Source organism: Lissotriton helveticus, chromosome 5_1 (assembly GCF_964261635.1).
Source record: "Lissotriton helveticus chromosome 5_1, aLisHel1.1, whole genome shotgun sequence".
NCBI classification, from domain to species: domain Eukaryota; kingdom Metazoa; phylum Chordata; class Amphibia; order Caudata; family Salamandridae; genus Lissotriton; species Lissotriton helveticus.
Window position 1 is genome coordinate 477790628 of NC_136065.1, and position 25773 is coordinate 477816400.

The window sequence follows — 25773 nt, forward strand, 5'->3', positions numbered from 1 at the left end:
CACACACAGAGCAGGTACAGCACAGGCATCAGCAGTGCAAGCTTCCCTCACACACAGAGCAGGCACAGCACAGGCAGCAGCAGTGCAAGCTTCCCTCACACGCACAGGCAGCAACAGTGCAAGCTTCCCTCACACACAGAGCAGGTACAGCACAGGTGGCAGCAGTGCAAGCTTCCCTCACACACAGTGCAGGTACAGCACAGGGAACAGCAATGCAAGCTTCCCTCACACATAGAACACGTACAGCACAGGCAGCAGCAGTGCAAGCTTCCCTCATCACGGAGCAGGTACAGCACAGGGAGGAGCAGTGCAAGCTTCCCTCACACACAGAACAGGTACAGCACAGGCAGCAGCAGTGCAAGCTTCTCTCACACATAGAACAGGTACAGCACAGGCAGCAGCAGTGCAAGCTTCCCTCACACACAGAACAGGTACAGCACCGGCAGCAGCAGTGCAAGCTTCCCTCACACACAGAGCAGGTACAGCACAGGGAGGAGCAGTGCAAGCTTCCCTCACACACAGAGCAGGTACAGCACACACAGGCGGCAGCAGTGCAAGCTTCCCTCACACACAGAGCAGGTACAGCACAGGCGGCAGCAGTGCAAGCTTCCCTCACACAAAGAGCAGGTAGAGCACAGGCAGCAGCAGTGCAAGCTTCCCTCACACACAGAGCAGGCACAGCACAGGCAGCAGCAGTGCAAGCTTCCCTCGCACATGGAACAGGTACAGCACAGGCAGCAGCAGTGCAAGGTTCCCTCACACACAGAGCAGGTACAACACAGGCAGCAGCATTGCAAGCTTCCAACACACATAGAACAGGTACAACACAGGCAGCAGCAGTGCAAGCTTCCCTCACACATAGAACAGGTACAGCACAGGCAGCAGCAGTGCAAGCTTCCCTCACACACAGAGCAGGTACAGCACAGGCAGCAGCAGTGCAAGCTTCCCTCACACACAGAGCAGGTATAGCACAGGCATCAGCAGTGCAAGCTTCCCTCACACACGGAGCAGATACATCTCAGGCAGCAGCAGTGCAAGCTTCCATCACACATAGAACACGTACAGCACAGGCAGCAGCAGTGCAAGCTTCCCTCACACACAGAGCAGGTACAGCACAGGCATCAGCAGTGCAAGCTTCCCTCACAAACAGAGCAGGCACAGCACAGGCAGCAGCAGTGCAAACTTCCCTCACACACGGAACAGGTACAGCACAGGGAGGAGCAGTGCAAGCTTCCCTCACACACAGAACAGGTACAGCACAGGCAGCAGCAGTGCAAGCTTCTCTCACACATAGAACAGGTACAGCACAGGCAGCAGCAGTGCAAGCTTCCCTCACACACAGAACAGGTACAGCACCGGCAGCAGCAGTGCAAGCTTCCCTCACACACAGAGCAGGTACAGCACAGGGAGGAGCAGTGCAAGCTTCCCTCACACACAGAGCAGGTACAGCACAGGCGGCAGCAGTGCAAGCTTCCCTCACACACAGAGCAGGTACAGCACAGGCGGCAGCAGTGCAAGCTTCCCTCACACACAGAGCAGGTAGAGCACAGGCAGCAACAGTGCAAGCTTCCCTCACACACAGAGCAGGCACAGCACAGGCAGCAGCAGTGCAAGCTTCCCTCACACACGGAACAGGTACAGCACAGGCAGCAGCAGTGCAAGCTTCCCTCACACACAGAGCAGGTACAACACAGGCAGCAGCAGTGCAAGCTTCCAACACACATAGAACAGGTACAACACAGGCAGCAGCAGTGCAAGCTTCCCTCACACATAGAACAGGTACAGCACAGGCAGCAGCAGTGCAAGCTTCCCTCACACACAGAGCAGGTACAGCACAGGCAGCAGCAGTGCAAGCTTCCCTCACACACAGAGCAGGTACAGCACAGGCATCAGCAGTGCAAGCTTCCCTCACACACGGAGCAGGTACATCTCAGGCAGCAGCAGTGCAAGCTTCCATCACACATAGAACACGTACAGCACAGGCAGCAGCAGTGCAAGCTTCCCTCACACACAGAGCAGGTACAGCACAGGCATCAGCAGTGCAAGCTTCCCTCACACACAGAGCAGGCACAGCACAGGCAGCAGCAGTGCAAGCTTCCCTCACACACAGAGCAGGCACAGCACAGGCAGCAGCAGTGCAAGCTTCTCTCACACACGGAGCAGGTACAGCACCAGCAGCAGTGCAAGCTTCCCTCACACACGGAACAGGTACAGCACAGGCAGGAGCAGTGCAAGCTTCCCTCACACACGCAGCAGGTACAGCACAGGCAGCAGCAGTGCAAGCTTCCCTCGCTCATAGAACAGGTACAGCACAGGCAGCATCAGTGCAAGCTTCCCTCACACACAGAACAGGTACAGCACAGGCAGCAGCAGTGCAAACTTCCCTCACACACGGAACAGGTACAGCGCAGGGAGGAGCAGTGCAAGCTTCCCTCACACACAGAGCAGGTACAGCACAGGGAGGAGCAGTGCAAGCTTCCCTCACACACAGAGCAGGTGCAGCACAGGGAGGAGCAGTGCAAGCTTCCCTCACACACAGAGCAGGTACAGCACAGGCGGCAGCAGTGCAAGCTTCCCTCACACACGGAGCAGGTACAGCACAAGCAGCAGCAGTGCAAGCTTCCCTCACACATGGAACAGGTACAGCACAGGCAGCAGCAGTGCAAGCTTCCCTCACACATAAAACATGTAAAGCTCAGACAGAAGTTCTACTTGTTTCTTCTCTCTCACACTCTCACACACACACACACACACACATGCACAGATATAGCACAGGCAGCATCAGTGCAAGCATCCCTTGCATAACCGGTGCAGCACAGGCAGCAGCAGGGTGCGCGCGCACACACACACTCCCCCCACCCCAACACCATCCCCTGCATAGAGAACAGTTACAGCACAGGCAGCAGCTTTGCAAGCTTCCCTCACGTCGAATATTCCAGCACTGACAGCAGCACTGCTTGTTTCTCTCACACACCAGGATACAGCACAAACCGTAGCAGACAAGCTTCCATTAGTCTCAGTACAGGAAGAGCCTCCTTCATATTAATAATTATAATCATTATTAATGCAATTATTTTTAAATGAACATTCGTATAGCGTTAACAAACACTACCAAAACAAAATCTCTTGGTGCTATTAAGTCAACAAGGACTACAAGTAGAAAGGGCATGTTTTATGCACCGCTTGCAGGTTGTCAAAACACATAAATTAAAGGCATTGTCATTTAGAATGCCAGTAGCTCTCAAAATCTCGCAAATACGAGACCTATTGCATTGCAAATACAAATGCAGGCAAAGACAGAGTTCAAAAGTCAGATGCTTTCCGAGAGCGCCTGTTCGTGCCCGAACCCCCTTCCTGCTTGCTGCTTCTTTTCTTCTTTCTCTCCTTCGTAATAAAGTGGCAAAGATGAAAGACTCCTCCATACATTTTTAACTGTTTTAATCCTTGTTCAAAACGCTATTTGCTCTACACTGTAAAATGTTTTGTACTTAAAGGCACAACACGCATCTCAAGTCTGTCAATTCAAATATTCAATTGTTTTTTTAAGGAAATGCATTTCGCAGTCAACCATGAAACTGAAGCCTTATGCCAACAACATCCTACTAACTCACTTATCGCCCTGCATGTCAATTTCAAATTTATCACAAGTGGTTATAGAATTCAAGGTTCTCATGATATACAATAAACTGGCCAAAGTGCAACTCAATGTCCATGTCTAAATATAGGGCTGCACACTCTATAGAAGACTACATGTCAAGTGGATTACAAAGAAATTGAATTATCAAGGCATTTTAACCAGCAGGAATATAAACAATAAACCAAAGCGCACAGCAGCTGACCAGGGTTTCGCACATCAACTTTGACTATTTCAAAAAAAAAAATTGTGGTGCTGCTACTCTCACCATCACCATATCTAAGCAATAGAAAAAAAGAGTAGAGAGGCGCACTCAATGAAGTCAGTCACACAAAGAGTCCATTAAATATGTAGATCTTCTGTTGTTTTCTTAGATATATTCTTTATTTTCTTTCACATATAACGGCACAGCCAACGCGTTTCATTCCCATATGTGCCTTTGGGAATTTCGTCAGGGCTGCAAAAAGACATTTACGTACATAAGTATTTGATTTATCTTATGCTTAAAATTGCATATAAAATGGAACATGTCCAAGCTAGTATCCAGAGAGATGTATTTTTAACAAAGAAACTAGCAAAAGTTAAAAACATACCAATAGATCCAGACATATTGGACAGATATAATATCTGCCAATTGGCAAAGCTACTTATCTCCTTACGGATGCATATGCTCCCTCACCAGTGCATTGCTACCGCAAGGCCAGTGCTTGGAACTGGGAGAAAAAGACACCAGGCTATTGGAGAGATAGATGCCTGGTAGGAGTCGAGTGATTGTGACATGCACGATGTGTACTATGTCAATAAAGGAAGTGTGTGGTCAAGAAGACCATAGTCCAAAGAGTGAAAGTCACCCATGTAAGAAAAAAGTTAAAGAACCCCTTTAAAGTAAAAAAGTCCCCGGCTTTGATTGACCAAAAGGCCATAGAGTATCACAAGACGTGACTAAATAAATTTGTTCCATGGCTCACCATATACTGAGCAATCAAGTTGATGCGGTAGTCCTAGATGGAGTTGCTCTAGGGAAGCCGTTGTGAAGAATGATCGCAGTAGGTCACAGTGTATTCCTGAAGTAAAAATATAAGAATACGATTTATGATTCCTATTATCCCCATATTGTGTGACTGACTTCATTGAGTGCGCCTCTCTACTCTCTTTTTTTCTACAGCAGGAATATACATGAGATGATTACAAATAACCTTAAACCATTGCAGAAATAACTATTCTAGTGAAATAGTAAAAATTGCAACTCTCCCTATGGAGTAGGATTGAAAGCATTACAATGACAGTCTTACCATGGTCCAACTATGCCTTCGATATACTACCCTTAGGAGTACCTTGAACCACAACAAATTGTATAAATTGTATAAGGTTGCCAATTATCAACAAGCATTGGTATAGCCAATAGGTCTCACTTTTGGGAACTTATAAATATTTAGTTATGCAGCACAAAATCCTTGGTGCAACAACATCAACTGTTGCATGGCTAAACACTTATAAGGTCCAAAACGGCGAGACCTATTGGCTATGCCAATGCTTGTTTAGTAAGCGGGTCGCTGATTGGACTGTTCGCTCAACTAAAGGTTTACTTGCCAAAAGTTGAACCCTTTACTTTGGTTTTGTCCTTTTCTCTACTAAATCCTATCTTGGGCGCCTCGAGTATGATAATTAACCCACTGGAGTTATGGCTCTTGGTGGTACTTAGTCGCTGCTGAAGACAGTTATTTACATGCCAACTTGCTTATGAACCAACGTATATACTGTGTCCTTGTGTCTTCACATGGTTGATCAAATAACTAGTTTTGGGCATCTACCTTTACTTTTAAGTACTTATGTGATGTACCCTATACATTATAGGCAATGTTTTATAGCTGCCTGATATTTATCTAACTATAGTTACCATTCACAGGATGAATTCAGTTCCCGACAAGATGAAGACCTGAGTTTGTTATGTGTCGGCTCATGCACATGTTCACTCATTTATCACCAGTTGCACACATATACACATTTACATCAATTGTTCTCAGTTTTTGTTTTGTAGGTATCTGTGCAGTATTTTTTAAGGTACCCTTAATATAACCGCTAAATCATATATTGATTTTGATAGAATGAAGAACATTTTTAGTCTAGTTCTATTCTTCCATTTTGATGCAGCATCTCTGATTTAGCTTTACTGTGGTCAGTTTGAATTCATTTTGTCCTGATGATGACCTTGAAAAAAGATGTGGGTCGAAACACTGTCAACAACTATATAGCTGAGAAAGACTTTCATTAAATAACACCTAAGTGCAGAAATCCCTTGTTTATTCTTGGACTTTAATTTCTTCAGTAATATGGAATCTGCATGTTATTGGGTTCATCCCACCGTTTCGTGTTTTTATTGTGATCACTTTTTTTGCATTGCTCGCACAAACTATTGCACATTGCTCTGAGCACTCATTGGGCTTGTTTTAATTCATGTGTATGCTGCACACAATAAATACGTTCAAGATAATTATTTTGAATAAAGTGAATTATTTGTTCATATCTTCCTTGTTGACTCCTTGCGCTGCACAATAAATTATTTTTTTGGTATTGCATAAATTATACATTGTGATCATTAATGATATTTGTTAGGGCACTGTTGTATTTTACTGACTACTGGATTTTCATTTTCTTCTGGGTATTCCACACACCAAGGGTACAACTGGGTCTGTTCTTCTTCACAGTGTTGTCTCTTCCAGGGCCAGGGCCAGGCAGTGTCCTTCTTTCTCTGAGGAGGCAGGCTGGCTTCTAGGTACTAAGCAAACCAACAGCTTCTCCAGCAAGCTGCAGACTTCAGGTTGTGTCCCGTCACCTCAGAGAGACTAGTGTCATACAGATACAGGTCCTGGTCTAATAGCATCTCCTTGAGTACTCCGTGGAGCACTCTCTTTCTTGATCAAGACAAACTTGGAACTGGAACAAAGTTTGTTGTTTTGGGTCCCACTTTTATACTCGAGTTCCAGACAGGCAATGTGGATCCACTGTCAAAGGCTTCATAACCAATTTGGGGTTGTTCCCTTTAAGATGTAATATTTTCTAGCTTTAGTGCAGACACAGCCCTTGTGCACGGTGATGCTCTCACAGCAGCTAATGACAATGCATGAAGTGTGAAGACTCTGCAGGTGGCTATCATTAGACCTCCTGAAGTACCAGTCAGGAACAAACAAAAGAGTTGGCCCTGTCTAGGAACCCCTCTCCCTCACCATCTATAAAATCCCAGTGCTGAGCAAATCTAATCAGCAATGCCATGCTAAAAGGTCCTCAATGAATTTCTAAGGGTTGCCCTGTCTACTTTCTTCTTCAGAAATGCAAGTAATACTCTTCAGTTGTCTAGGGCAAGCTATATCTGTCCTCTCACTTGCCTGCACCAGGGGACCATCTAAAATAGATTCTACTTTTCCCAGTAAACATCCACATCGCACAAACAGACTAAGAGTCATGCATGTGCCACATATACTCACTGAACATATGCGCTCAACATGTCTCCACCACGGTGTGCATCCCAACTGAGACAGTACTTAAATTAAGAGGGTCATTAGCCCTCACTCCTTTCTGGTCTGGGCAGGACAATTAATTCACAAAAATGTGTAATCTGCCACCACCGCATCATGTCAACAACCAAGGACGTGAACAGTAGTCTCATGCCATTAAAAGCATAACAGGTCTGGTGCCCCTCCAGGTCACATACCCATTTCAGGACCTTGGCATAGCCATGAACAGGCCTAGGCTTCAAAGCATACACTAGATTAGCGTGATATCAAGGCCTGATAAAATCAGAGTATTCATATATAGTTGGGTCGCTCAGTGCAGGGATACACACCTGTACATCATGCAGGGGACAATTCTATCACACAACATTCAAAATCAATTCCCATCAGTAAAGCACTATAGACACACTCTATGCTCACCATACACCACACATACAACATGTACATGGCATATGCACTTTCCATACATGTCTCTTGCAAACTATTCCAAGCCCTTTACCCTATCTTCTCTCTCATACCAACCACTTCATCCACCACATTACTAAGGCTTGTGTCTCATAACATGCTAATCGCACCTCATTGGAAATCAGGCATGACATGGAAACACTTCTCACATAGGATCAAAAAACAAAGACAGCACCCCTCCAACCACACAACCTACATAGTGTAGCTTGCTACCCTTTATTCACGCACTTCAGTGCTCCACTGTTAGAAATTACGTTTCTGTTTGACAAAGGTATGCACCATGTCCAAGCAGGAATCACAATCCAAGTCAGGGTAAGTCACAACACACCCTAAATTATCGTGTGCTCACACTTTGGTAGCTTAGCACAGAGCAGCCCGACTTAACTTCAAACAGTACCACAGTGAAAACACCACAAAAAAGACTGCACTCAAGAATACAAAAATAGAACAAGACCAAAACGACAAAACTCTAATAAGTATAAGTTGAGATATAAACTTCTAGAGATTAATTGTGAAAATAGCGCTTAGAAGCAATAAGCGCCTATTTGGGATAACTGTTTGTACCAGACCAGGACAAAGTTAAAAGTTCAGGCCGACTGTGATGAAGCGCTGGCCTGATACAGGGACACCACAAGGTCCACTGAACAAAAGTACCTTGATCCTGGTCATAACAGCGAAGATGCGGGGTGCAGATGAGCGATGCGTCGGTGTTGATCCCACAGTCTAAGTTGTTGATTTGTTCATGCAACAATGTCAATGCAGAAATTCTGCAGACAATGCACAGGTTCCAAGATGAAATGGTTCTGAAGTTGATGGGCTAGGTTTCTTCACACAGTTGAGGGGATGCGTCGATCATCTCTCTGCAGTGGCGGTGATGCAGTGGTTCAGATGTGGCGATTCCGATGCGCTGGTTCAGAGTGTGATGCACCAGTCCTGTTGCCACAACAGTGGTGATGCATCGATTCTGCTCTCGCAGCAGAGGATACGGACCCACTTCCAATGGTCCAGGTGCAGGGGCAGGGTTGGAAGTCTGGGCTCAAGTGATGTATCTCCAGTCTTTACCCAGGCAGAGGGAGCAGCAGGCAGCAGGGCAACACAGCAAGGCAGCTGTTCCTACAGAGAAGCAGTCTAGCAGAATGGCAGTTCTTCAGCACAGCAGTTCTTCTTCCTGGCAGAGTAGTTTCAGGTCCAGAAGTGTATTGAATTCATGGTGTCAGAGGTCCAGTACTTATACCAAATTGTGTCTTTGAAGTTGGGGAGACTCAAAGAAGGGTCATTGAAGTGCACAGAGGCCCTTCCTTCCTGCCCTGGCTCCAGACTCACTACAGGGCACTATGCAGACCTTTGTGTGTGAACAGGACACAGTCTATTCAAGTGTAAGTGTGAGGCTGTGCCCAGCTCCTCCATACCATCTCCCAGGATGGCCCATCAAGTCACACCTATGCTCCCTTTGTGTGTGGTTGTTTAGAGAGAATACACAAAGTCCAGCTACCACCCAGGCAGTAATCAGAGACAGGCAGCAGGCACCAAATGGTTAAAATAAGAAAATGCCAATTTTCCAAAAGTGGCATTCTCAGAAATGCAATTTAAAATCTAACATCAGCATAAGCTGTGATTTTAGAGTGTGATTCCAGAGACACCAGTCTTGGGGATCCTATCTCTTCCCAATTGAAACTTACACTTATAAAATGTAATCCCAATGTTATCCTACGGGCGAGATTGGCCTTGTAGTAGTGAAAACGAATTTAAGAGTTTTTCATTATCAGGACATGTAAAACTTAAAAGTGCTTGTCCTACTTTTTAAATGCACTGCACCCTGCCTCTGGGCTGTCCAGGTCTACATTAGGGGTGACATATGAAAAAGGATAGTTTAGACCTGGCAACACGTTTAACTTGCCAGTTCGACATGGCCGTTTAAAACTACACACACAGGCTCTGCTGTGCCAGGACTGAGACATGGTTAAGGGGATACTTAAGTGGGTTGCACAATCAGTGTTGCATGAAGGTGGTTCATTATTAATTCAATGCCCTATTCAAGAAGAGCGCAAATGTTTTCACTGTTCGATTGAAAGCATTGTATTGTATGTAAGGGAAAATGACAGGTAGGCTACTAGCTACTCAACGAAAGCATTGGTACACTCAATTTGGGCTATATTACTAAAAAGGAGAAACGGGAAGTAGGTAACAAGTAGGTAGCGAGCAGTAACGCAAACCATGTTTGAGACAATTGTATTGCTCACCAAGGACCTTTAAGCCTCTCCCAAAGCTTACTGCAGTCATATGGACACTGCAGACAGCATTATTGAGGAAACTGAAATAAGAGACACTATTAAAGAAATGTGCACGGGAAGTTCTCAAGATGAAGATGAACTCCACATTGAGTTTGCTAAAGCATGTGGCAAAATGAATTCCCATGCAGGTTGCATGAGGAAACAGAGGAAACTGGTAACCTCAAAGATCAATTTAATAGAATCCTGATTACAAAAATCTTTTCAAATGATCTAGCGATTGGATTGAAAAGAGTGATATTATTGTCACTGTGCAGCACATAATAGGGCTTTGAGGTCACGTGTGGCTTCTAAAACAATCTAATGTGCTGCACAGCCTGACAAAAGGAACTCCACAGAACATGATTGGCCCTCTCAGCCAACACCAAAATGCTACTTAATCACCTGCATTTCATTGATCTTTCATGAAACAAATTATCTGCATGGGTTATTGTTAGAAATGGGGTTTCTGGTTGGCTAGGGTATGCATCTAAGCCAGGCAGAACCCACCACTCTAGCCAGGGCAAGGGAGTTACACACCGACGAAAACCCCTGCTCACCCCCTTGTTAGCTTGGTAGAGCAGTCAGGCTTATCCCAGAGGCAATGTGTAAAGCGTACACAACAGTGACACACTAGGCACACCACAAAAGAGACTCCACACAAAGTTATATACAAATATCCTCTGTATTATTCATAAAAACACATTAGATTACAATCACATAAATCACTGTGCTACAAGACACTTGTTGTGATGTCAGATAGATTACACAAATCACTTTGCCAACTGGGCAATTGTCCTAAACATCACAGTTAGATGGCCATGAACTACTGGTAGGACTACACTTAGCATAAAACATTATACATAAACATTATCAACAGTGCACTGTAGTAAAGACTAGTAGTGTGCACACATTATAAATCCACCATCACTGTAAATATGCAACATTACATCAGGACACAACACAGATGAATTACCAGTGTACACACTATCACATGATAGAACAACCTTCAGAGCGGCACCTGCACTCTTATGAGGGTACCTGGTGCCCTTTCTGTACAATCCTGGGCCACCTGCCTGCCTACAACAGGGAATGCGGAAATTTTAAGCCAGGGGGGCCTCCGTCGAGGTCTTCCCCCGTCCTCGAGCCGAACACCGGGCCACACAAGTGGGGACAACCACGAAGAGAAGGCTACCCTCGTTCCTGAGTCTGGTGGGGAACCCTCACAGAGTCCCACGCTTAGCACCGATAGGGCGGCAGCTGCCCACGAACGTGTGGCCCAGCTACCGCAACCAGGCAGAATCGGCTATCGGCTACCAGCCCACTGAAAGTGCGGCCAACAAAAGGAATCCAGCTGGAGGCCCCATACGGTTTCTCCCACAATGAGGACAGCATGGCTGTGGGCAAGCGCTGATGAACGCAGCTTCACCGGCCCTACCGAGCCCCGTACCTGGCTCAGAACCGAGGCACGTTGTCCGGCGTTCCTCTTCTAGCGCGGTCCTTGCACCACACTGGCCGACCACAACAGCTTCCTGCAGAACAGGAGCGGGACCCAGAGTGAAGTCTCCATGGGCTTCGCTCTACTCCATCAGGCCTTCCACAGCAGCTGGTCCTGCCCCCAGTGATGTCAGAGTTGCTAGCCAACGCAGAGGACTTCCCAGCCAGGGAATCCTCATCCTTCTTGCGCTGTTGGGCAGCTCGGGCCACCCTTTGGGCAATGACCAATACAGTGCTGAGCGTGTCTCCCCCTGGAGACAAATAAAGGGAACACAAAGCGCTCACCAGCGCTCTACTGGCCTGGACCTGGGGCTTAAGTAGCCCTCCTGGGAGATCACTCGGGCACACCAGCAAGGTGCCCACAGGTAGGCCAGCACAAGTATTCTTAGACAAAGTGGTAGTCCCTCCCAATGCCCAACAGGAAGCAGGTCAGCACTTCTAACAGTGCAGTTCAAGGCGGTTCCTCCTGGTAGTCCTCCGGTCACAAGCCCCACGCAGTGTCTTCTTCTCTTCATGGTGTCACAGCCCCTGTACTTATAGTACCAAAGTCTTTGTTCTCGGGGCACTTCAGGCACATTGTAGAAGCACACAACACCCCCCATTCACATTGTAAGCCCAGACACACCATAGGGGGTGGAGCCTGCATTATGGAAGGAAGGCACAGCCTATTTAGGTGCAGGTGGTGCTCCTTCCACCACTCCAAATACAGAACAGGCCTATTCAGGTGTAAGGGAACACTCCTCCCGCTACTCTAAATTCAGCCAAGGTCTATTCAGCCTAAAGATGAGTCACCCAGGAAAGGCAGGACACACCTCAACCCCCCCTTGTGACTAGCTGGAGTGAATGCACATCCCCTCTCCCCTATCAGTCAGAACCAGACAGTTAATACACATCCAGGCAGGCCACAAACACAAATAGCACACAGAAATGCCCACTTATAAAAGTGGCACTTCTAAAATAGTAATAATAAATCTGCTTTCACCAATAAGCAGGATGTATCTCTACTATTCCAAACATACCAAACATGGACACACCACCCGTCTCAGATCAGAAATGACCTCTGAAGCACATATCAGGGAATCCCCAATGCAACCCTACGAGAGGGCATCCTCACAGCAGTGAGAAACCAAATAGGCTGTTTGTTACTACCAGGACAAGACACACAGTTAAGGCACATGTCCTACCTTTTACCTACACAGCACCCTGCCCATAGGGCTAGCTAGGGCATACCTTAGGGGTGACTTATATGTAGTAAAAAGAGGAGTTTGGACTTGGCAACCACTTTACATGACACGTCACGGTGGCAGTAAACTGTGCGCGCAGGCCCTGCAGTGGCAGAGGCCTGAGATAGGTTTGAAAGGCTACTACATGGGCGGTGCAAGCAGCGCTGCAAGCCCACCAGTAGCATTTAATTTACTGGCCTGGGTATATGGAATACCACTGTACAAGGTACTTAGGTAAATTAAATATACTAAACAGGTGTAGACCAATCTTACTAAGTTTACAAGAGAGTGCCCAGAGTCATAAAACCACCAATAACAGGTCAGAAAAAAAATACAGGAGGAAGGCAAAACGTTCTGGAATGACCCTGGAAAAATGGCCAAGTCCAAAAGTTATGCTTTGGATGTCCTTGAGATCAGTAGGGGTCATAGTCAATGATGCTCATGGTCTCCATTATTATTCATTCTGACTTTGGAACATCCCTGATGCAGAAGTAGGGAGAACAGAGCAATTCAACAGATTGCAAAATGGTATGGGGAGTAAACACGATTGATGCAAATTTAACATCGTCCGATACAGTCCAGTTAGTCATGTAACTCATATATACAAAGAAGGCTCTTTCAGGGTTTACAGTAAGGTATCACGTTCCTGGCTTGTTTGAGGATGACAGGCTAATAAAGTGTCATCTTCTGAGAAGGCATTGCCTGGGCTCTTTTACCCATTAGATGAAAATGGCCCAAGGGTAAAATCAGTCTAGAAAAGATATAGTCGGACGCGCTCAACCCTTGTCTGCTCAGCCAAAGTAGGCTGGTGGGGGTCATCCAGAAAGAGTATTGTTCATGCTCGTGTGCCAGAGGAAAAATACAGTTTCAACTTCTGAATGGAGCATATCATTCATAATGAAATGAAAATACTCCATCAACAAAAAGAGAACGGAAACCAAAAGCATGAATGTAATACAAATACCAAAGGACACAACTAAAGGATCACAAAAAGGTGTCGAGGCCATCAAGGAGATCAGAAATGTATCCTCTCGAAAATCCATCCACCGGTTTTTGCAAAAAAAGATTGAAGAGCGAACTTACTGCTTGACTTTATAGTGAACCTTGCTAAGCCAAAATAGTAATTTCGGGGAAATGAAGGTATGAGGCCTGGGGGAACTGGAGTTAATGAAATATTGACATTATATCCAAACATAATTACTTAGCTAGCAAAGTTGAACTAAGGAAGCATTGAAAGGAACAGAGGATAACATAGAGCTGTATTATCTTTCCTCTTTAAGCCTTCTCCTGGACACTGTTCTTTTCCGACGACGCTGGTGCTGGAAACCAGGGTTCGAGCCTCGAGGTCGCGTCCACATCCTGTGATTCTGGGCAAATCACTTAATCTTCCCAGTGCCTGAATGTGTAATGTAAATACGGTGCTCATGTAAAGCGCTCCAATACCTTCGGGTCGATTCGCGCTATATAAAATATGAAACAACAAAAAATAAAACCAAGAGCCAGTAAGTGCAGAACTTTTTAAAAGTTCTTGGAGAAGCTTAGAGGACCCAAAGAGAGATATTTAAAGGGAACGAGAGGATACTAAGAACCATTTTATTTTTGAAATGTATCAGAAAAACATCTTTACAGATTTCTGATCAAATAAGTGTTGTAAAACAGAAAATTGATTCATAGAAATTACCAAGAAGTCTGTGGTCATTATAAGTAATGGAACCAAATATAAGACACAGGGAACACTCACAAAAGAGAAAAATACAGCAGTAAGACAAAGCATAGGCAACATCGCATTAATAATATGATGCATGTGGAGTACGGATGCCCTGGTGCAAATAGAAATAAATTGTGCTGATCCCAATCCAAGCACAGTCCACGCCTATACAGGGGACAGGGCAGCATTCAAGGATGGAACAGTGGTTTGAAACCACCAACCCCTTTTCAATTCAAGGGGGCTGGACTGCTTTTACAGCAGTGGAATGTACCCCCAGCAGGCTGGTGCAGTGTGTGACAATACTGTCTGCATGGGGTCTGCGTTATGCCAATGGCTCCCTGCCAAATGGCACCTTGCAGGTACTCTGAGTATGCACCAAATCCTGTGTGGTGCACAATCAATGCACCTCCTGATAGTCTGTTTGTCCCTGTGCCCTGCGTGTCTTTAATAATAACAGTGGCATAGGCATTCCTTAATTTTCATTGGGCCACTCCCCATGAAAACGAAGAGTCCCTTGGGATAGTGCAGGTGTAAAATGGGCACTGGCACGATCCAGATTACAGAAGGGACCAAGCAAGTGCATGTGGCTACTTCTGTAATGCCACTGTGCCCCAGGGGAACAAAAACAGCCCCGAGGCACTTTGTGTAACACAGCCCCATGAGTCCACACACATACATGGGTGCTCATTTCTTTGATCAAGGAAGGCTACAATTCAAGGCTGTGACATTGGTAAAATGCTGTTCTCACTGGCAGCCATGTTGGTCCACTGATGCATTTTAAGGCTGCGAGGATTGTCTACTGCAAACGACTGCTTGGAAATGCTACATACTTTAATAGATACGTTGCCTGGACTTTAGGCATTGTGAACATTGCAAATGGTAAAAGCATCCTTGTTTCTCTTGAATTCAAATGTGATGGCAAGAATCATGATAGATTTTGGTATCTAATTATATGCTAAAAGGAGCGCTGCTTTATTCAGCTGAAAGTCCAATATATATTTCAATCTCTGGTCACCAATCTTAAATGCAACGGTCTGGTATGGGGGAAACAATGTATCAACCAACATACCAACATATCTGTGCCGAGAACTGAGCTGAGAGCTTATTGGAAGGCCTGCGGGACTTTAAGAGGAAAGATGGCTGCTTGCATTGTCAGGCAGCAATGCCAGTGCTTAATTTGTAAAATAATAAGTGCCAGTGGCCTGACCCGGAGGTCACTGCAGCTTGCACCCATTGCCCCCGACATCACTGCCAATGGCGGTACCAAAACAACTACTAATCATCTCCCTCACATGCATATATACATGGTATATATGTATATACCAGTTCATTTACTTCAATTTTTATTTAAAGTTCATAAATAAATACCTATTACTTTCATTAAAAAAGAAAATGAACATGATACATGGTTAGTATTTGTTACATATCCTAAGTACAGTTAAAACATAGATTAGAATGGCATATATTATATCAGTGTTATCTAGGGATGATAAATAAGCCAGAGCTGGTAATTGATTCCTGATTTTCTCGGGTAATAGTAATGGCTGAAGGAATTGCCTTCTCTAAAGTGCCTGGTGCTTTGGTATGTAGAGCCATCACAGGGGCAATGTGGGAGTTAGGAAAACCACGTACCAGGGATGGAAAAGGATGCCAGAAAGTGTACTGTTTTGAGACGTAATCTAGTCAGCAGGAATGTTTGCCTTTCCTTTGAACTTAGCTGGAAATAAAGTGCAGGATGTGCTTTGGGTTGGCGATGTAACTCTCCCCATTCAGAGAGAACATCATCTGAGGAGTGCATCTGATGGTGGTAAAAAAAGACGAATAATTATTTTGAAGGAAGTATAAGAGAGGGTATCTGGATTAGAAAAGTACTCAGGTGTACCCATCTTTTAAAAGGTGGATTTGATATATCTGAGCCATGGGATCTCTAGGCAATCTCTCAGGTTCTCTCTACAAAGTCGGGCTTCCGTATTTTTTCAAATTCTTGCCATCAACAACAAGGGTTGCAGTTTTAGATATTCTTCTAGGTATCCCAGCCCGACTTCCTTGTGATAAAATGATACAGATGTACATTGTAGCACTGCCAACAATCTCCTGATAAACTTGTTTTCTATTTTTTGCAATGTTTTACGGTTTATATATCCCCAGACGCCATCGCCAAAAGAAACGACAGACAAATATTTACTTTTAAACACATAATGCAATTCCTTAATTGGCTTGTGCCCAATTCTTTTAGAGAATCTAAAAACAGCTTCTATGGACCTTTGAAATTGCACTGACCTAATACCCATTAAAAACTTCCAATTAAGATCCATATGAAATGGCAATCCCAAGTAAGAAAAGTTTGGTGGGGGTGGGGGGGGGGTTGGGGGGAGGAGTGGGGGGGGTTCCAATTTCTTCCCCTCCTTACATAAACTTCCTTGTTGTAGCTTTTTTGGAGCCACACTTATATTCACCCAGCCCATTAATATAAAGCAATAGGAGGAATGGTGCCAACACACACCTCCGAATAACCCTAACAGTGGAGGGAAATGCTTCAGTTTGCTGTTAAATCCATAAATGCTAGATGGACACAGCTTTTTTGTGCCTTTGTATACTTTTGAATTATTAAACAGAGGTTAAGGGTCTGTTCTACTGTGCCTAGCCCTGGGCGAAACCCAAATTGGAAATGTGACAGTACTTGGGAGTCTTTAGCCCACAATTCCAGTTTTACCAGAATCATTCTGCCTGGTATTTTCACTGTACTGTCAAGAAGGGAGATGGGACGACAGCAGTATGGTTGATTCTTATCCCCTTTTTGGGTTTCGCCTGCCGAAAGGCTGCGCTCTGTGCAGCTTTTCAGCGCAGGTGAAATCCTTTGTTGACAATAAGGACTTCGGGAACGTCCCCCGGCTCTCATTGGCTAGCTCCATAAATGGAGGCTAGCCATTGAGTGCCGGATCTGTCCGTCAAGGCCGGACCAGATTCGGGGGCGTTCCCGAGATTTTTTCCCTGGGCGGAGTTACGTTGTTTCCCGTTCCCTCCCCTTTCCCGCCGTCCGTGTCCTCTCCCGCCCCCCTCCCGCCGTCCGTGTTCTCTCCCGCCCCCGAATCTGGTCCGGCATTGAGCCGGCACCCGCCTTCCTGCTCCGGCCGTCTTCTGCGTCTCTCCTCCCCCTTTCCCGCCCCCTCCCGCTTGACATTTTTACCTTCCGATCAGCCGCATGGAGAGCGAGCAGGCAGCGGACTTCGCTGGAGGAGGAGGAGGAGGAATAGCTGCCCACATCCCGGAGGAGAGGATGAGCACCCAGCCATGGAAGCCGCAACCCGTTTGTGACGACAGTCAGGGCGGCCCCATCAGCGCACCTTCACAGGGGGAGGCCCCCGAGGCACAATGTCCCGGACCCCCGGACTGGGCACCTCCCGGAAGCCCCGAGGCCAGCGGCGGCTCCCTGCTCCCTAGGCAGCGGGAGCACGAAGAAGCCCCGGACAATTCCGAGCACAGCCCCCCCCCCGTACGGGGCCTCTTCGCTGAACATCAGCGCCGCCTATCCCAATCCCCTTCCCCTCAGGGCTGTCCCACTGCCCGTCTACGAGGACTCTCACACCCCATCTCCACCTGCGGCCTCTCCTCATCATAGCCACTTAGAGCTCAAGACCACCGTTGAAACCTCTCAGTCTGCAGAGACTGCCTTTCAAGACCCCTCGTTCTCCGAGGCTTGTCCTCGCATACCCCTACCCCTGACGGCTGTTTCGTCAGGTTCCGAGCTTGCCTTGCCCAACCCCTTGTCGCCACCCTTCACATTGCCCTCCCTCTCCACCTCGCCAAACCCCTTGGAACCCGGATCTGCCCCGCCCAGCCACTTAATCTCTGCAGATGTTTCATTGAAGCCCCTGCCTGTGGCTTCCCTACCCACCCTCTTGCCACCCGGGGCCTCTTCATCCACCTGTCATCGTGAGTCCCCAACCCCCCCCTCCACACCCGGAGGAAGATCCCCACATAAAGTTCCTTCTTCCAGCTCTCCCCCTGCAGCCACCTCTCCCAGCCTGGACTCCCACGAGTCATCTTCCCACCTGCCCTCCCACCCCAGTTCGGACCTCAGTGTCAGCGAGGGTCTGGAGGAGCCGGCGGGGCGGGAGCGTGGCACTGGGCAGTCTGTCTATCACATCAAGTGGTTACTGTGGAAGGAGCAGAAGACTCCAATTGTTATCCAGAATGAAAACGGACCCTGTCCTCTGCTGGCTATCATCAATGTGCTGCTTTTGACCTGGAAGGTAAGGGGCACAGCTTAGTGTTGTCTAGATTTCAAGATTTACAAGCCGTTTAGGCACAGCCGCACAGGCCTGGAATCAGTCAAGGCCCCTCTGAATTGTAGGGAGTCTCCCCAACTGGGAGACAGTCTTTGCTTATTATAACCATTACTAATGGTCCATGTGAGACAATCACGCCGCTCCTCCTTGAAAAACACTTGAAAACCCAGAGTCTTGATGAATTCACAAAAGCACTCCTAACTATGTGGACTAGGAACAAACACTGCAAATGGTATATTTAGCTTGGCTTGAAAAATGTTTTTGGGATGCAGGGTGAAGATCTACTTTTGCCTTAGATGGGTGAGAATTATGTATTTTGTAGATTCTAAATTCATGCAGGATTGCACCCTCGGATTGCACCATCAGATTGCATGCTGTCTCAAAAATGAACAATTCCTATATCTTTGCAAGAAAAAATGGTGTAGACTCAAAACATTCTCCAAATCACATGCATTTTTGCCTTCATTGCTATTATTATTAAATATTTGTATTCTATTATTGTATTTTTGCAAGTGTCCTGCCCATACCGCAATCCAAAGATCACTGCTTTGAAAGTCATACCCTTGACAATTAACAGTATCTAATCCCATCTAGCTAATTTGTTAATCCTACCAGCCATATGCATGAACTCCCATAACCCCATCCCCTCCAATAATGATCACGCCGAACTCCCATCAATGTACAACAAAGAACCTGAAGTAAATACATGTATGGTTTCCTTGAGAGCATGTAACTAATCTCCATAACCACTGAATTAAACATTATCCTTAGGTTCCGGAGCAGCTTCCTGCCGGCCCAAAATTCTTAAATGCCTCGTAAGGTGTGTAAGACCTACATAGATACAATTGCAATATTATAGTACCAGTTATAGAGCAAGACAGGCACAATTAGGCATCTGTGCGCCAGACACATGGGTGTCGTAAAATTTCATAATAGTTATTATGGGGTGTGATCTAAAGAGCATAATTATTATAAGAGCTGTACCCTATGCAATAAAAAAGGGCAGCGGGTTTACCAACTGTTATTAGGAAAATATGTTTCAGCTCTTAGGCTTCTTTTTTTTACAACCTTATTAATTCTAAAAGTTCTAGCTTTGGTTTGCTACAATCAAACCAACTGGACTAATAAAGATGAAGGCAACGAGTTGTAGAAACACGCACAACATGATATGTCCTGACTACATCGAGCAAGTTGTAACCCTATAAGTGAGGGACCTAGCAAAGGTGAGTAACTGTCATTGAAAGATTGTATGCTCTCAGATTTGAAAATACAGTGTATTCTTGACATCTAACACAACCACTACTATAAAAACACTAGCGCAATTCAAAAATTCCCTCAGGGAGATTGCTCTTGAACAACATCAACAAGGGACCGTCTGAAGGAATTATTTTGTGTTATGAAATCTAAAAATTCATGAGTGGTCGCATAATTTCCAATCCACAATCAATTTCATTATATAGGCATATTTTTTGGGGGAAAAGAAATATATCGAATGAATGCTCAATTGATGAAGAGGCTTAACGGCGTGTACAATGAGCAATTTAATCCAAGTTTTTTTCAGTACTCAATTACATAGGAGTTCTAATTTGGTTTTCTTCAGTACTAAATTGAATAATTATGAAATAATTTTAGAGGGATATGACCAGCCACATTAGACAATGCACACCAATAAGGGCACAGCAATAATTGAATTCCATAATAGTATATAGAAGAGGCTTGAATGATGTAACAATCACGTAGCCCAGCTATAAAATCTCAGAGTTATAAAAGCAAGGATGTATTCTGTAGATGGCATGTTATCTATTATTTTTTTTTATTTAGTACAGTTGTATATACCTATAATTCTTCCTCAAAAGATCCACCTTGATTGTTTACGGACAGTGTCCTGAGGATCGTCTTACTGATTGCTTCTGTTTGGGACCGAACCGTTGACAACTCTTCTACATCAGCCTATGAAACTTGCAGTTCCTTCAGTTTGCCTCATACTTGATAACTCGGAGACTTTATACTGGGACTAAGTGGTTGTGACGCTATTCAAGGCCTTTTCTAAGAGCTATTAGTATTGAAAAAATAAATTAGAATTCCTATGTAATTTATTATTGAAAAAACGTATGTTTGATACTTAAATTCCTCCCTAATATTAACAGTATAGGCCCTATTGCCTCCCTTTTCCAATTCATTGAGGACATCCCAAAATGCTTTCACGTCATTGAACATATTAGCATTTAATAACCGATGCCATAGCACTGCTTGATAATGTGATTTCTCCAACCAAACTTTTTGTCTATAAGGTCTTCTCATTGACATCAGTTTAACCTTGGGACCGGTATAAGATGGAGTGGAGAGTGGAGAGTGCATAGGGAGTTGAGAGTGCATAGGGAGTTGAGAGTGCATAGGGAGTTGAGAGTGCATAGGGAGTTGAAAGATGACATGTGAAACCTGTGTGATACCTACACACGTGCTAAGGTGTGTGGTATAAGTGTCCGCGTACTCACTGACCCTTGAAAAAATTTAATAATTAAGGATATTAGGTAGATATCGAGGCTCGGGGGTAGGGTGCTCATCCAAGATTCCAATTTGGTTGTGGAGAGTCATCGGCTGCAAACCTGAATTGGTCCCCTGTAGTCCCGCCTGGAGGCCCCATACGGTCTCTCCCACAATGATGTCAGCACGGCTGTGGGGCAGGCCCTGATGAACGCAGCTTCTCTGGCCCTACCGAGCCCCGTACCTGGCCCAGAACCGAGGCGCGTCATCCAGCGTTCCTCTTCTAGCACGGTCCTTGCGCCACACTGGTCGACCACAACAGCTCCCTGCAGAACAGGAGCGGGACACGGAGCGAAGTCTCCATGGGCTTTGCTCTACTCCATCGGGCTTTCCACAGCAGCTGACCCCGCCTCCAGTGACGTCAGAGTTCCTAGACAACCCGAGGACTTCCCAGCCAGAGAATCCTCATCCTTCTTGCGCCGTTGGGCAGCTCGGGCCACGTAGCAGAACCCCGGCTGTACTGCTGCACAAAAGCGCCCTCTCCTGGCTTCAGGGCAGGGGAGCCCACACCGTGGCTGACAGAAATTCCAGCACTCACTCAGCACGCTTTGGGCAACGACCAACACAGCGCTCAGCCTGTCTCCCCCCTGGAGACAAATTAAGGGAACACAAAGCGCTCACCAGCGCTCTACTTGCCAGGACCAGGGGCTTAAGCAGCCCTCTTGGGAGATCACTGGGGCACACCAGCAAGGTGCCCACAGGCAGGCCAGCACAAGTATTCTTTAGACAAAGTAGCAGTCCCTCCCCATACCCAACAGGCACCAGGTCAGCACTTCCAACAGTGCAGTTCAAGGTGGTTCCTCCTGGTAGTCCTCCCGTCACAAGTCCCGCGAAGTGTCTTCTTCTCTTTATGGGGGTCACAGCCCCTGTACTTATAGTGCCAAAGTCTTTGTTCTGGGGGCACTTCAGGCACATTGAAGAAGTGTGCAACACCCTCATTCACATTGTAAGCCCAGACACACCACAGGGGGTGGAGCCTGCATTATGGAAGGAAAGAACAGCACATTTAGGTGCAGGTGCTGCTCCTGCCACTACTCCAAATACAGAACAGGCCCAGGTGTAAGGGAACACACCTCCCGCTACTCTAAATTCAACCAAGGTCTATTCAGCCTAGCGATGAGACACCCAGGAAAGGCAGGACACACCTCTGCCCCCTTGTGAATGGCTGGAGTGAATGCACATCCCCTCTCCCCTGTCAGTCAGAACCAGACAGTTAATACACATCCAGACAGGGCACAAAGACAAATAGCACACAGAAATGCCCACTTCTAAAAGTGGCACTACTAAAATAGTAATAATAAATCTGCTTTCACCAATAAGCAGGATTTATCTCTACTATTCCAAACATGGTTTCACTACACCTCTCAGATCAGAAATTACCACTGAAGCACATATCAGGGAATCCCCAATGCAACCCTATGAGAGGGCAGCCTCACAGCAGTGAGAAACCAAATGGGCTGTTTGTTACTACCAGGACAAGACACATGGTTAAGGCACATGTCCTACCTATTGCCTACACAGCACCGTGCCAATAGGGCTAGCTAGGGCCTACATTAGGGGTTAGTTATATGTAGTAAAAAGGGGAGTTAAGACGTGGCAACCACTTACAAGACACGTCACGGTGGCAGTAAACTGTGCACCCAGGCCCAGCAGTGGCAGAGGCCTGAGACAAGTTTGAAAGGCTACTTTGTGGGTGGTGCAAGCAGAGCTACAAGCCCACCAGTAGCATTTAATTTACAGGCCCTGTGTATATGGAATACCACTGTACAAGGGACTTATAGGTAAATTAAATATACTAAACAGGTGTAGATCAATCTTACCAAGTTTACAAGAGAGTGCACATGCTCTTTTGCACTGACTAGCAGTGACAAAGTGCCCAGAGTCATAAAACCACCAACAGCAGGTCGGAAAAAAATACAGGAGGAAGGCAAAAAGTTCTGGGATGACCCTGAAAAAATGCCCAAGTACAACAGTTATGTTTTGGATGTGCTTGAGATCAGTAGGGGTCATAGTGAGTGATGCTCATGGTCTCCATTATTATTTATTCTGACTTTGGAACATCCCTCATGCAGAAGTAGGGAGAACAGAGCAATTGAACAGATTGCAACATGTGTGGGGAGTAAACACTGATGATGCAAATCTAACATCGTCTGATACGGTCCAGTCATGTAACTCATATATACAAAGTATGCCCTTTCAGGGTTCACAGTAAGGTATCAAGTTCCTGGCTTGTTTGAGGATGACAGGCTAATAAAATGCAAATGCAATCTTCTGAGAAGGCATTGCCTGGGCTATTTTACCCATTAGATGAAAATGGCCCATGGGTAAAATCAGTCTAGAAAAGATATAGTCACACGCGCTCAACCCTTGTCTGCTCAGCCAAAGTAGGCTGGTGGGAGTCATCCAGAAAGGGTATTTTTCATGCTCGTGTGCCAGATGAAAATACAGTTTCAACTTCTGATGGGAGCAGATCATTCATATTGAACTGAAAGTACTCCATCAACTCAAAGAGAACAGAAACCAAAAGCAGAAATGTAATACAAATGCCAGAGGACACAACTTAAGGATCACAAAAAGGTGTCGAGGTCATCCAGGAGGTCAGAAATGTATCCTCTCGAAAATCCATCCACCGGTTTTTGCAAAAAAAGATTGAAGAGCGAACTTACCGCTTGACTTTATAGTGAACCTTGCTAAGCCAAAATAGTAATTTCGGGGAAATGAAGGTATGAGGCCTGGGGGAACTGGAGTTAATGAAATATTGAAATTATATCCAAACATACTTACTTGGCTAGCAAAGTTAAACCAATGAAGCATTGAAAGGAACAGAGGATAACATAGAGCTGTATTATCTTCCCTCTTTAAGCCTTCTCCTGGACACTTTTCTTTTCCGACGACGCTGGTGCTGGAAACCAGGGTTCGAGCCTCGGGGTTGCGTCCACATCCTGTGATTCTGGGCAAATCACGTAATCTCCCAGTGCCTGAATGTGTAATGTAAATACGGTGCTCATGTAAAGCGCTCCAATACCTTGGGGTCGAGTTCGCGCTATATAAAATATGAAACAACAAAAAATAAAACCAAGAGCCAGTAAGTGCAGAACTTTTTAAAAGTTCTTGGAGAAGCTTAGAGGACCCAAAGAGAGATATTTAAAGGGAACGAGAGGATACTAAGAACCATTTTATTTTTGAAATGTATCAGAAAAACATCTTTACAGATTTCTGATCAAATAAGTGTTGTAAAACAGAAAATTGATTCATAGAAATTACCAAGAAGTCTGTGGTCATTAGAAGTAATGGAACCAAATATAAGACACAGGGAACACTCACAAAAGAGAAAAATACAGCAGTAAGACAAAGCATAGGCAACATCGCATTAATAAGATGATGCAGGTGGAGTACGGATGCCCTGGTGCAAATAGAAATAAATTGTGCTGATCCCAATCCAAGCACAGTCCATGCCTATACAGGGGACAGGGCAGCATTCAAGGATGGAACAGTGGTTTGAAACCACCAACCCCTTTTCAATTCAAGGGGGCTGGACTGATTTTACAGCAGTGGAATGTACCCCCAGCAGGCTGGTGCAGTGTGTGACAATACTGTCTGCATGGGGTCTGCGTTATGCCAATGGCTCCCTGCCAAATGGCACCTTGCAGGAACTCTGAGTATGCACCAAATCCTGTGTGGTGCACAATCAATGCACCTCCTGATAGTCTGTTTGTCCCTGTGCCCTGCGTGTCTTTAATAATAACAGTGGCATAGGCATTCCTTAATTTTCATTGGGCCACTCCCCATGAAAACGAAGAGTCCCTTGGGATAGTGCAGGTGTAAAATGGGCACTGGCACGATCCAGATTACAGAAGGGACCAAGCAAGTGCATGTGGCTACTTCTGTAATGCCACTGTGCCCCAGGGGAACAAAAACAGCCCCGAGGCACTTTGTGTAACACAGCCCCATGAGTCCACACACATACATAGGTGCTCATTTCTTTGATCAAGGAAGGCTACAATTCAAGGCTGTGACATTGGTAAAATGCTGTTCTCACTGGCAGCCATGTTGGTCCACTGATGCATTTTAAGGCTGCGAGGATTGTCTACTGCAAACGACTGCTTGGAAATGCTACATACTTTAATAGATACGTTGCCTGGACTTTAGGCATTGTGAACATTGCAAATGGTAAAAGCATCCTTGTTTCTCTTGAATTCAAATGTGATGGCAAGAATCATGATAGATTTTGGTATCTAATTATATGCTAAAAGGAGCGCTGCTTTATTCAGCTGAAAGTCCAATATATATTTCAATCTCTGGTCACCAATCTTAAATGCAACGGTCTGGTATGGGGGAAACAATGTATCAACCAACATACCAACATATCTGTGCCGAGAACTGAGCTGAGAGCTTATTGGAAGGCCTGCGGGACTTTAAGAGGAAAGATGGCTGCTTGCATTGTCAGGCAGCAATGCCAGTGCTTAATTTGTAAAATAATAAGTGCCAGTGGCCTGACCCGGAGGTCACTGCAGCTTGCACCCATTGCCCCCGACATCACTGCCAATGGCGGTACCAAAACAACTACTAATCATCTCCCTCACATGCATATATACATGGTATATATGTATATACCAGTTCATTTACTTCAATTTTTA

The 25773-nt window shown here is 45.7% G+C and overlaps 1 protein-coding gene and 1 pseudogene across 1 annotated transcript in view; both read left to right on the top strand.

Annotated features, from left to right (window-relative positions):
* Positions 1–25773, top strand: part of PDPN (podoplanin) — a 333969-nt gene that overhangs the window by 258744 nt on the left and 49452 nt on the right. The gene's annotated exons all lie outside the window — the stretch shown is intronic.
* On the top strand, positions 17490–18574 carry LOC144756456 (uncharacterized; annotated as a pseudogene).